At 39.3% G+C, this 12,556-nt stretch overlaps 1 protein-coding gene across 10 annotated transcripts in view; it reads right to left on the bottom strand.

The window, feature by feature from the left end:
• The window catches only part of MRPL36 (mitochondrial ribosomal protein L36), a 1,017,194-nt gene that overhangs the window by 211,634 nt on the left and 793,004 nt on the right, over positions 1-12,556 (bottom strand). The window contains exon 1 of one of the 10 annotated variants that reach the window (XM_050795344.1): positions 873-876. The exons of the other annotated variants lie outside the window; for them this stretch is intronic. The gene's annotated coding sequence lies outside the window, so the exon portion shown is untranslated. Of the gene's footprint in view, positions 1-872; positions 877-12,556 lie in introns of those variants that run through there. 10 annotated transcript variants of the gene reach the window in all.

Below are 12,556 nucleotides of genomic sequence, written 5' to 3'. Positions count from 1 at the left end.
AAAGAATGGAGTTGCTTTCAGAGCAGACTCTGAGGCTCGGGTCCAGCACTGCGTGCTCTCTCACACCTTTCCTTTTAGTAAAGACAGGGTTTCATCATGTTAGCCAGGATGGTCTCGATCTCCTGACCTCGTGATCCGCCTGCCTCGGCCTCCAAAGTGATGGGATTACAGGCATGAGCCACCGTGCCCAGCCCCTGAAAGTACTTTCAATAGGTTACCTTGAAAAAAGGATAAAAACAGACAAATGCATGACTGTTCTTGGTGCTACAGGAATCAGTCCTTGTGTGAGCTTTGACTCGGGGAGCCTGCTGCTTTCTGGCAGATAATTTTTATGCAACTTTATCCAATTTAAGCAATCGTGAAAACAATCTACCAGAATTTCTGCTTTGTAAAGGCACTTGGTTTAAAAAAAAAACAAACAAACAAACAAAAAAAAACAAAAAACCAGCTTTTTCATGAGCCAGTCAGTCACTAGAAATGTCAGACAACACACTTACCTGGTGGTTGGCAGAGAGAAAGACAGGTCCATGCTTGCCATGCAGAGAGGCCATGTGGCCTCAGGCCCTTGAAGATGGGGAGCCGAACCATCCACGGGACACCTGCACCTCAGGAGCTCCTTCCTGATCCAAGGCTGCCTCGGTGCCCACCTGACAGGAAGTGGTTCTCTCCCTGCAGAGTGAGCCTCCAGCTGCTGCCTTGAGGAAGGCGGACCAACACCTTCGACTCCATGGGTGCCTGCGGACCCTCCTGTCCTGAGGCATCCTCACACCTTGCCTCCTCCTAACACAAGTGTTAAATCATGCTTAAGTAAAACAGCCCAAACCCAAACCAGTTCTGCTGAACCTCACCGTCTCCAGTGGTAAACTCTCCCGCCCCGGCTCCCCTTGGGATATTCCTGATAGCTTCTTAGTTTGATCCTGCCTTCGGGAAATGCTAGGATACTCTCCACCTTCGGGGAATGCCAACCTTTTTCCTTGGAGCGTCTCACCTCCTGCTGTGCGATGGCTACTCACACCTGTAGGTGTATTTTGTTGCCATGAACAGGACAGGTTCATCTGGGGGTGGAAGCCGAGCTGGTCAGTCAGACTGATTTTACCTGTTTGAGTGTTTTTAAATATGATGAAGCGAGGCCTGGGCATTTTTCTTTTGTTTATTATTTGGTCTTTTTGGATTACTTAGTGAGACTACATAAACACATCCAAAAACAGCTAGTGTTCTGCCACATAAATACACTGGTACTGGAACAGAATTAGATCAATAAGCAGTGAGGAGAGGATGACTGAAATGAACAGGAGGGTGGAAGAAAAATCAGAACTGGCAGCGATAGGGAGGGACTGAGGTCTGGAGCAGCCCCACACAGCACTGCTCGGAACACAGGCCTGGACCCGAAGCCACACGCCTGGACCCGGAGCCCCATGGGTCAGTGGCCCAACCTGACACTAGCCAGGTTTACTAAGCATCAACACTGGGGAATACAAGGACTGGTGCTGGTTCACCACCTGTGGAAATGGTGATGCCCTGGCTCCTACTGTGGGAATGGTGAAGTGCTGGCCCCATTGCTGTGGGACTGTGGAGGCGCTGGCCCCATTATAGTGGGTCTGTCGAATATGGGCTTCATTGCTATGGTAATATTGATGAAGACAGGAGGTGGGATTTTGTGGCCCTTTCTGAATTTCTTTTTCAGATGCCCGTCTTGCATAGCAGATGGTGCTGCATATCTGCAGTCAGAATTCAGCCTCATTCCTCCCACCTCTGTGGATCCAAATGCTCTTCTGCTCCCCGACCTTTTGCAAATCCTTGCTGTTTCCCAGAGGAAGCAAATCTGTATTTTTCTCAGTTTTCAGACAAACTGATGTCCAGTCCAGGCCCCTCGGAATCTTAGAGTGTCCAGAAAATATGTACTTTCCCTTCAGCAGGTGTCCTGATCTGAATGCTGTCTACACCTTTATCTCCCTAGGTGGAAGGTCCTCAGGCTCACCTGGACCCCTCAAGGGTGGAGACATTATACACTAAAGGGCGAGATGCAGACATTGGCCAGAAAGAAACATTCCTTGCTAGTGAGAAACAAGTTATGTGTATATTTTAAAATGAACCAAAAATATTTCCTTGAACAGCTTCCAAATTCATAAACGCATAGAAAAAAGAGTCTGACTGAGAGCAGCTGGCATTTGCAGCTGCCCCGGTTTTACCTGTTTCCAGGTAAGCAGGAGACACGTCTGCTGGGACAGTGATTTAAGAGAGCCACTTACCTAAAACAATCAACCAAAACCATCCTGATTGTTACAAATGCTACAGAAAATCAGTGGAATCCACCTCATTGGAATACATCGACATGAAACCTGGACTATTATTTCTGAGAAGGTATTTAATGTTTCACCTCTTACATGCCATTATTAATGCTAATAATAGTACTTTACATGTATAGTGTTTTCCTCTTTGAAGCTGTTTTTATGAGAGACCACATAGTCTTGTCTGATTGAAATATGACATTAAGGATGCATATTTAAATCTCCCACTATAATTGTAGACTTCTTCTTTCTCTTTAAATTCTATTTTTTTTGTTTTCTTTATTTTGGGACTATCTTATTAGGTACATATAAGGTTATGCCTATTATATTTTCTTGATTAGTTGCTATATCTATCATTACATATTATCACTCTTTATCCTTTGTAGTGCTTTTTGGTTTAAACTGTATTTTGCTTGATAGAAATATAGCTACACTGATTTTTTTTTAGTATTTGCTTTATAAAACTTTGCTATTTTTTGCTTTTTATCTTTCTGCAATTTTATATTTTATATGTATCTTGTAAACAAGACATGGCTAAATCTTCAAGCTGCTGAATTTGATCCATTTACGTTTATTTTGATTACAGATAGATTTTGAACTTCAAAAAATGCATCTTTATAAGGCACACTTTTTTAAGGCATATTCATCTGATTTTATAAAATGAGAAAACAAACTGAGAAAAGTTAAATAATTTTGTGAATGCTATAAAATAAAACAGTGAAATTGCTAATTATTTTAAAGCCACTGTGCAGAAAACTGCTTAAATATACATTAAAATAACCTAGCTCTTAACAGATTGTCCTAGTAATTTCTGTAGAACTTCTGTAAGTATATAGAAATTAAAAATGGGATTGGATTAATAATTGTATAGCACTATCTGGACTTTAACCTTGATTTTCTTTTTTTCTTATATGCAATTATACTGAAACATGAAGATAAAATATACTAATTTTGGTTAGATTATCTACCTCAAATTAAGCAAATACAATATCTTTCAAAGTGTAATTGTCTACTTTTCAAAATAACTTTTTATTAAAGAAAGGCTCATAATACTATGCTTTTAACTAGACAGTACTCCTAATTAATGTAAGATTTCAGCAACACATTACACAGAGAGATCTTAAAAGATTGCACATGCAATCTTAAAAAACTACATATAAATATTTAAAAACATGACATTTGTGAATTATTTCAACCTTCACAGACTTCGTTATAAGCATGTTTCATGAAAAATAAGGGGTCCAGATATAACTCTAAGTTAAACCTTACTTTAAGTTAAACCTTAAGTCTCCCCATAAAGGTGTCCTAGAGCAGATGTCCACTGATTCAGGCATTGCAGCGCCTGGGAATCAATGGTGTAATCAGCAAGGTAGAATTGGATATGTGGTGATAGCTATCGATGTTTACGACAGGTGGGTGCACCATCAAACTGGAGTCTGAACTTGATAAATCGGTGCTCTGGGAAAAAAATGGGTGAGAGTCATTGTGGATGTGGATAGCAGCAGAGTGGTCCTGAGCAGGACGCCAAAACAGAGGAAGCTTCAGAGGACGCCTGTACCTTCCTGATAATGAGACCACGGAGCACAGCAGGAGCCACGGGGAGTTTTACAAAGGCTGCTTTTGACTTGGTTTTGCAATCACCTTTTTACTAGTAAATTTTATTTCGTTTGTCTTCTGTTGGGAATTTAAATAGTAGGAAAACAATTTGGGATTATCTGTCTAGACACCTGTCAGTTCAGCTGAGGCTTGTGTCATCTTAGAACTAGCTATATACCAGGCAAGGCTTCAAGGCTTGCTGAAGGGCAATGCTTCCCTCAGCTAGGAGGAGATGGTTTTTTACAGCAGTGTTGACTCCACAGGAAGCCACCCAGTGTGCTAAAAACAACACTGGAAACACAAATCTCCAACAGTTGTTTGTTTTTGTTGTTGGGGGTGTTAACACGTTACTTGAAAACTAATAATCTTTTAAAGATGTGGCAAATCCTAATGGCACCCTCCTGGGCAGTAAGTCCAACATTGTCCAGCCACTCAACATTTACAGAAAGAATACTGTAAAACGGTTTTGTGGGCTTGTGTTGTTTCCTTCCCTTCTTTCTTTTTTCTTGCGTACTGGCACTAAAAGCCTTTCATTGTTGAAACAGTTGACCATAATCTTAATTTACATTTACTCTATGTTTCATCATAAGCTGTAATGCATTTTAGCGTAAAGTGGATTAATCAGAAATCATACCTGAATTGGCAATTCAATTGTTAATACTACTTTTTCTAACAATCAAAAACTTTTTTTCTGCTTGAATTTATTCATTTTAAATGACTAGAACAAATTTGAGCAATTAAAATCTGGTAAGCTTGAGATTTTTCTGGTTTAATTATTTTTCTGGTTTCATTTTAGTTTTTAAATCCTTAGACTATTGTCACAGATATAATCCAGTGCATATTTGTCTTCTAATTTGACTGAACGACTTAACTGCTGAGTTGTTTTGTGGCTTTTCACATGGTTATATTGAAGGACAGTCTACATGCACTAGAAAAGGTTATGTACTCTGCTGTTGTTGAGAATGGTCCCTAGATATTAGTTGGGTCAAGTTGGTTAATAGTGTCGTTCAAATCTTCTGTATCCTGGCTACTTTTTCATCTAGCTTTCCATCAGTTATTCAGAGTGGGATATTAAAGTGCCCAACTATCATTGTGCAATTGTCCATTTCTTTCTCCAGTTTCATTAGTTTTGCTTCATTGTAAAAATATTTCCTATACTTATGAATGCAGGTAAACATAAAGACAGTATAAACATATTTTTGCATTGTTCTTTGAAGTTGCTTAAAATGCAATATAAATGCTTATGTATACGTGTAATATTCATGACAATGACAGCACCAAGGAGGGAAAGGATGAAACTGCATTGAAGCAAAGTGTTTCACTCTGTTATTATGTGTGTATATATTTACAATTATATTTTGCTTGTAAATTGACTTTTTGTAATTATAAAATCCTTCTTAATTTTTAGTAATGTGTTTTGTCTTAAAATTTACTTTGTCTGATATCAGTATGGCTACTATAGCTCTCGCACAGTTACTGCTTGCATGGTATATGTTTTTTCATCATTTGCCTTTAAACGCTTTTGAAATAAAGTGTGTTTCTTGTAGAAAGCATAACATTTGATCTTTTTCTTTTTGGTTGTTTTGTTTTTAATTCATTTAAACTATGTTTAATTTTGGATTGGAGTTTTTAATCCATTTATAGTTAATGGATTTATTAATATAAGTAATGGCTGAATTTATTTCCACCATAAGATGGCTGAATTTATTTCTACCATGTTGATGCTAGTTTTCTCTATTTTATGTCTTTTTTGTTTGCCCATTCTTTCTTTACTACTTTCTTTTATGTTCAATAGCAATTTTCTAATATACCATTTTATTCCTTTTTAAATGTTATTTTCTTGGGAAATATCACTCTAGGGTTTAGAGTATACACATTTACTTATCATAGTTTATTTTATGTTAATACTAACTTAATTCTGGCAAAATAGAAACACTTCACCCCAATACAGTTTCATCCTTTCCCTCCTTGGTGCTGTTTTATTGTCATGAATATTACATGCATATATAAGTATTTATATTGCATTTTAAATAACATCAGAGAACAATGCAAAAATATGTTTATACTGTCTTTGTGTTTACCTGCATAAGAACTTTAACATTGCTCATTATTTCTTCATGGGCATTTGAGTTACCATTTGGTGTTATTCTCTTTCTATCTGAAGGATTTCCTTTAGTATTTCTTGTAGGATAGGTATGCTACTGAGAGGTGAAGCCGGTGGGGCTTCAGAATGGGGTATGGACTTGAAGAACTTTTCTGTCTGGCTAAAGGATTGTAAACACACCAATCAGCACTCTGTGTCTAGCTAAAGGTTTGTAAATGCACCAATCAGCACTCTGTAAAAATGGAACAATTAGCACTCTGTAAAATGGACCAATCAGTGCTCTGTAAAATGGACCAATCAGTAGGAGGTGGGTGGGGTCAAATAAGCGAGTAAAAGCTGGCCACCCTAGGCAGCAGCGGCAATCCGCTGGGGTCTCCTTCCCTGTTGTGGGGACTCTTTTCTTTGGCTCTTCACAATAAATCTTGCTTCTGTTCGGTCTTTGGGTCTGCACTACCTATGAGCTGTAACACTCACTGTGAAGGTCTGCGACTTCACTCCTGAAGTCAGCGAGACCACGAACCCACCAGGAGGAACAAACTCTGGACACATCTGAACATCTGAAGGAACAAACTCTGGACACACACCATTTTTAAGAACTGTAACACTCACTGCGAGGGTCCACGGCTGCATTCTTGAAGTCAGCGAGGCCAAGAACCCACAGGAAGGAACCAATTCTGGACACACTATCAGCAAACTCTCTCAGTATTTGTTTATCTGGAAAAGCCTTCTTTTTTTTTTTAATTTTTGCTTTCACCTTTGAAAGGTATTTTTGCTGACTATAGAATTCTTTATTGATAGTTTTCTTTCTTTCTTTTGGAACTGTTAATATGTCATCCCAATACCTTCTTGTATACTTTCTTTTTTATGAGATGTCTGCTACTAATTTCATTATGGTTCCCTTATATATGGTGATAAGAGTTTGGATGCCTGTCCCTGCCCGAATCTCATGTTAAATTGTAATCCCTAAAGTTGGAGATGGGGCCTGATGGGAAGTGTCTGGGTCATGAGGGCAGATCCCTCATGACTTGGTGCTGACTTTGCAATAGTGAGTGAGTTCTCTGAGAGCTGGTCATTTAAAGGAAGGTAGCACCTCCCCTCCACTCTCTCACTTGCTCCTGCTTCTGCCGTGTGATGCACCTGCTCCCCCTTTGCCTTCTGCTATGATTGCAAGCTCCCTGAGGCCTCCCCAGAAGCCGAGCAGATGCCAGCACCATGCTTCCTGTACAGCCTGCAGAACTGTGAGCCAATTAAACCTCTTCGTTATGAATTACCAGGTCTCAGGTATTTATTTATAGCCATTGAAGAATGGTGTGATACATGTGCTGAGTGTTTTTGTTTGTTTGTTTTTCTTGATGCCTCCATGACTTTCTCATGTTATTTGTTTTTCAACAATTTGTCTACGATGTGTCTAACTGTGATCTCTTTCTGTTTATCTTTAGGATTTGTTAAGCTTGTTGAGTATGCAGATTCTTCATTAGAGTTGGAAGTTTTCAGTTATTTCTTCAAATATCCTTTTGCCACATGATCTCTAGCTTTTCTGATATTCCCATTAAACATAAATTTGATACTTCTTGGTATTCAGTGGGTCTCTAAGGCTCTGTTTATTTTTATTTATTCTTTCTCTCCTTTGCTTTTCCAAATTAAACACTTTCTTTCAATCTGTCTTCATGTTCACTGATTTCTTATTTGGTCAGTCCAAATCTTCTTTTGTTTGATTTTTTCATTTTTTTAAATTATGCTTATTAACTACAAAAAGTCCACTGGATTTAAACAAATAATTTCTATTTCTTTGATATTCTCGGGTTGATGAGTCATTATCACTGTATTAAAAAAATTATTTAAACATGGTTTCCTCAATTGTTTGAACATATTTGTAATAGTTTTTTTTTTTTTTTTGAGGTTTTTGTCTGCCAGGTTCAACATCTGGGTCTTCTCAGAGAGTTTCTATTGACTGTTTTTTTCTTATGTGAGAATCACACTGTCCCGTTCCATTGTGTGTCTTACAATGTTTCTTTAAACCTTGACATTTTAGGTCGTATATTGTAGTAACTCTAGATCACAACTTCCTCTCCCTGCGGGGTTGTGGTTGCAGGTTTTGCTTATTGTGTGTTTAGTGACTTGCCTGGACTAATTTTGTAAATTCCTTTTCTCCTGCAGTGTGTGGTCACTAATATCTGTGTTTGGTTTCCCCCACCCCCTTTTTATTCTTGTGTTTATATTTAAGCCTGGTGTTGCAGGGACCACTTTTGGTCAGCATAGCTTAGTCATACAATGTTTGGTCAACGGTTGTGCTAAAACATCTTGTGCTAATAAAGCTTCTGCCTTTTGCCAATAAATCCGTGTGTGGGTTGGGTAATGCATTTTTAAAACCAGTCAGTTAACATAGCTTGCTGCAATATTTGCCTTTGGGTATCTTTTTTTTTTTTTTTTTTTTTTGCCATAGGGATTGCTATTGTATTAAACACCACACCCTGCATCACATCAAATCAGCCTCCTCTGGCAGCCAAGTTGCCAATTTGCACTGCCTGCCCAGCCCAGGGAGAACCACCATATGGTTGAATCTGGGGTGGGCAGAGCAAAAACAGGCTTCTATAAAAACACCAGTCTACAATGCTTTTACCTGAGGTTTAGTCGATTTGTGTGTGTGTGTGCGCGATACATGCTTCCCGATTATCGAAATGCTTCTATTTGATTTCCAGAGTTCTGCAATCTTGTATTTGACAATTTTGTCCAGTTTTGTTATTTTTTGGAAGGAAGTTTATCAAGTGTCTTCCTCCACCATTCTAGGAAACCCACCAAGTTAGAATAAAATTTGAGTTAAAAAATACGCCTTAGTATTTCTTGGTTAGTGTTGCCACCAGAGTAGGGAGTTGGGCGGAAACGCTGATGCATTATTGTTTACTCAGAAGCATTTTATAACTTTTTGACAATATCTCTCTAGGGAGTCCAATTTTATTCAAGACTTCTGGAAATGTGGTGCAATGTTTTAAAAAACCAAGGCACAGAGTATGCACAGTTCTGTTGGTGTTGCAAAACTCTTCAGTTATCACTCTCATTTCTTGGAGAACGTGGCATTACTAGAAGTGTTGCCCTGGAAACAAGTCATCACGCTGAAGTTCTTATCATTCATCTCCAGCGGTCTCAAGGCATGTGTGAAAAATTCCATGGCATGTTTTAGACACAGTATGACCTCAGTGTTTCTAAGAACATTCCTGCTCAAAAGAGCTGCTACTGTGTGCTTTGTGACTGCTGGTTCTGCCTACAGGTGACACACTCCTGTCACTTAATCATCTGAGTGCTGGATGCATAATTTATTGTTGCATTCAAAGTTGTGCACAAGTACAATCTCCAGATCTACAGATGGAGAACTGAGGGAGCTGAATCAATTGTTCTTCTCATCAGGGTACAATCTGAAGTCTCTAGTTTGCACCAGAAGGGTAATTCCGGTTCAGATTATTCAGCAATCAAGCCTTGACCCTCTTTTCCATTGTCACACAGAATTATAGGGAAAACTATTTTAAAACAGAAGCTTATATAAAAATAATGATCTTCTTATTGATTTTGCATCTGAATTTTAAAAATTGTAGAGAATCAACCTCTTTTATTATTTTTAACATTTAGAGATAGAAAAATAAGTGTTAATGTTTTCATTTCAAACTAATTCTTTTCTTATATGTGTATGTTTCCCTTGTTTCAGAAGTAATATCTGCGCAATATAAAACATTTGGAAACAAAGATAAAACTGAAAACCTGCCTTGCTGTTCCTCACTGTCCAAAGGTAACTCCTGCCACTATGCTAATGCAATTCCTTAAGGAACTGTGGTCACATGGTCAATGTTCTGTTTTTCAGATTCATCTTATGCTTGATTCGTAGCATTCTCTTACCACTTATAGATCCATCACAATCTCCTATTTTTTTGCATTTTTTTTACTATAAATTTTGTTTCAATAGTGTCTTTGTCCATAAAAGTTTTCAGGGCTTCTGGACATTTCTTAGATTAGATAACTAAAGAATGAATTTTGCTGTTGTTGGAAAGATAGGAATATAACCAAGATTTCAGGTAAGTTTTGTCTAATTGCTTTCCCAAGAAGGTCCCATCTCTACTTCCAAGCTGTCATTTTGTGTATAGTACCATAACTGGTTAATTGTTTTTAAAATAAACTACTCTTTAGAACACTGTAGATTTATAGAAAAATTATGGCAGCAGTACAGTGAGTCCTATTTTCTACTAGAACAGTACACCTATTATACTCAATGAGCTAATAGTGACACATTATTATTAATTCAAGTCCATATTTTATTCAGATTTTCTTATTTACTTACTGTATTTCTTCTGTTTCAAGATCTCGTCCAAGATGCCACAGCACATTTAGCCGCATGTCTCAGCTTAGCTCTATGGCCTGTCATGAAGGATGGGACAAAATATCATCGATAGGTGAAGAAAAGTACAAGAAAAGTTTTAGGAAAAATTCCATACATGTGTCTTCAGAAAACCATTGCTACATTGACAAGAGGTCTGATGGCAGTTCACACCTGAGGCAGCATACGGCCGGTGCAGCTCCCAGCATGGCTGGTGCCCCGTGGAGAGACCCTGAGGCCAGGGCCACCAGCTCGCTGGTGTCTGCATCTGTGATGGTGATAAGGTCTCAGCACTTCTGTCCCAGCCCTGGAGAAGCCTGGTGGGCAGTGAGTAGGGGCAGTAGAAACACATGCCTGAGTCCCCAGCATTGGGACAGGAGACTTGCTCTGCAGGTGGCAGTTTGTGGCCCCGGGAGAGCCACCTCAAAGTTGAGATGTAGCCCCTTTACTCGAAGAGGAGAAGGTTCAGCCTCTGTTCTTTACACTCTGTCATTGTTGCCAGATGGGACCCCTGGTATCGGGCACTTGTTTCCTGCCTTATTGTACAGTTTCCAAAGAGAGAAGGGTTGTGAGTGAACGTGATGACACCTTTTGCAGTTTTGTTTCCAGATGCCTCCCCTGTGAGGGTCACATCTCCTCCATTCCTCTTATCTTTGTGGTTTGCTGCCCTTCCATTAGTGAAAGCAAAATGAATGGCGTTATTGATTTCTAAAAAGGGCTCTTCACAAACGTGTTTGGGGTCGTGCTTTATCCTTGCTGTCCGATAGCAAAATGATTACCAGGCACTGATACCAAGGTAACCAGTGAAGATCTAACAACTGTTTACATCAAAAGTAGTGTATGGTCCCTTTAGCAAACATCGTGAATTTCATGTGTCATGTGTATTTCCCGAAATGCCTGCCACCCTGTCCTCATGATCCCTTGTTCCCCTTACAGCAATAGCTGTTTCCAGCTTTCACACTCTTCAAATCTCCTCCCCACAGCATTCATGCATTTCCTGCTGCCAGAGATTACAGAGCCCCCCAGCTGAGAGCCTCATCCTTAACACCAGACAATTGCACCACCCACTGCTTTGTCCATTACCACAGAGGAGCTGTCCGTTCCCTGGAGAAGCACATTCTCTCCACCTAGTTTTGGATCCCACCTCATTTATTCAGGACCCTCATACTGTGGATGACATCTTTTTGTTCTAGAATATTCAGTCCATCGCTCCTGGTTGTATCTTTCCTATCACGCTCCCATCTGTCCCGTAGTGGTTGTATGAAGGAATGATTCTTAGGTCCACCATATGCCTACACCTCTTTTTCTATCCCATTTTTCTTCCTTTCACAGAAAACTTCTAAATGCTTACACTAAATTCTCTCTAAATTTAGAAATTTTAAAATTTCTAGTATGCTTATACTAATTTCTCTCTCTTTTCTCGTTTCAAATTTGCTTATCCAGTGAGCTACGTATGTTTTTATTTTCAGCATTTTAAGCTAGTTAAGTCCAGATGTCCTTGATTTATGGTGACCCTTTTTATGTTATAATCTTTCTACTATGTTTTCTACTCTTTTTCTTCCTTCTCCTTCTCTTCCTATTTTTTTCTTTTTGGTATTAAACATACTAATTTTAAAGTTCTTTCTAGATTGCTTTATTATTTCCATTTCCTTGGGAGTGAATTCTCCCATTCGCTGACTTTCTGTTTTATGACATTTCCCCCTCAGTGTGGTTTTACAATTTAATTTTCAAGATCATCTCTCTCAATGCCACCTTTCCATGACTAGTTGTTTAGCGATTGTTTTTCCATTTCTCCCCAATGCCCCCAATTCAGAACCCACATTTCATGTGCACTTGTGTCAGCCCCTAGGTCTCTGATCTAAGTAGATCTTTTCCCTCACACCCAATGTGCAACAGTGACACTGAGTGAGGAAGACTGCAATAAATACGTCCATTCAAAAAGGGGATGATGATGGACAACAGCAGCCACGGGTTCATAGCATTTCTGAAACCTTGCCAGGCTCAGGTATTTGCCCCTTCAGTGAGGGCCCAGTCCTGCTCCTTGGGAATGAGTCTCCAAGGCTCATGGCTGTCCCGTCTGGGCTTCTGGCTCTGCCTTTTCTATAAGAAGAGGACTGCAGTTGCAGCTGCATGGCTTTCTAGGTCTGCTTCCTGCCCAGACACTGGGGGACTCCAAAGGCCTCTTTTCATTTTGACAACCTCTGTCTT

Source organism: Macaca thibetana, chromosome 6 (assembly GCF_024542745.1).
Source record: "Macaca thibetana thibetana isolate TM-01 chromosome 6, ASM2454274v1, whole genome shotgun sequence".
NCBI lineage: Eukaryota > Metazoa > Chordata > Mammalia > Primates > Cercopithecidae > Macaca > Macaca thibetana.
Note: the sequence above shows the minus strand (reverse complement) of the source record. Positions and strands in the feature narration are given on the sequence as shown.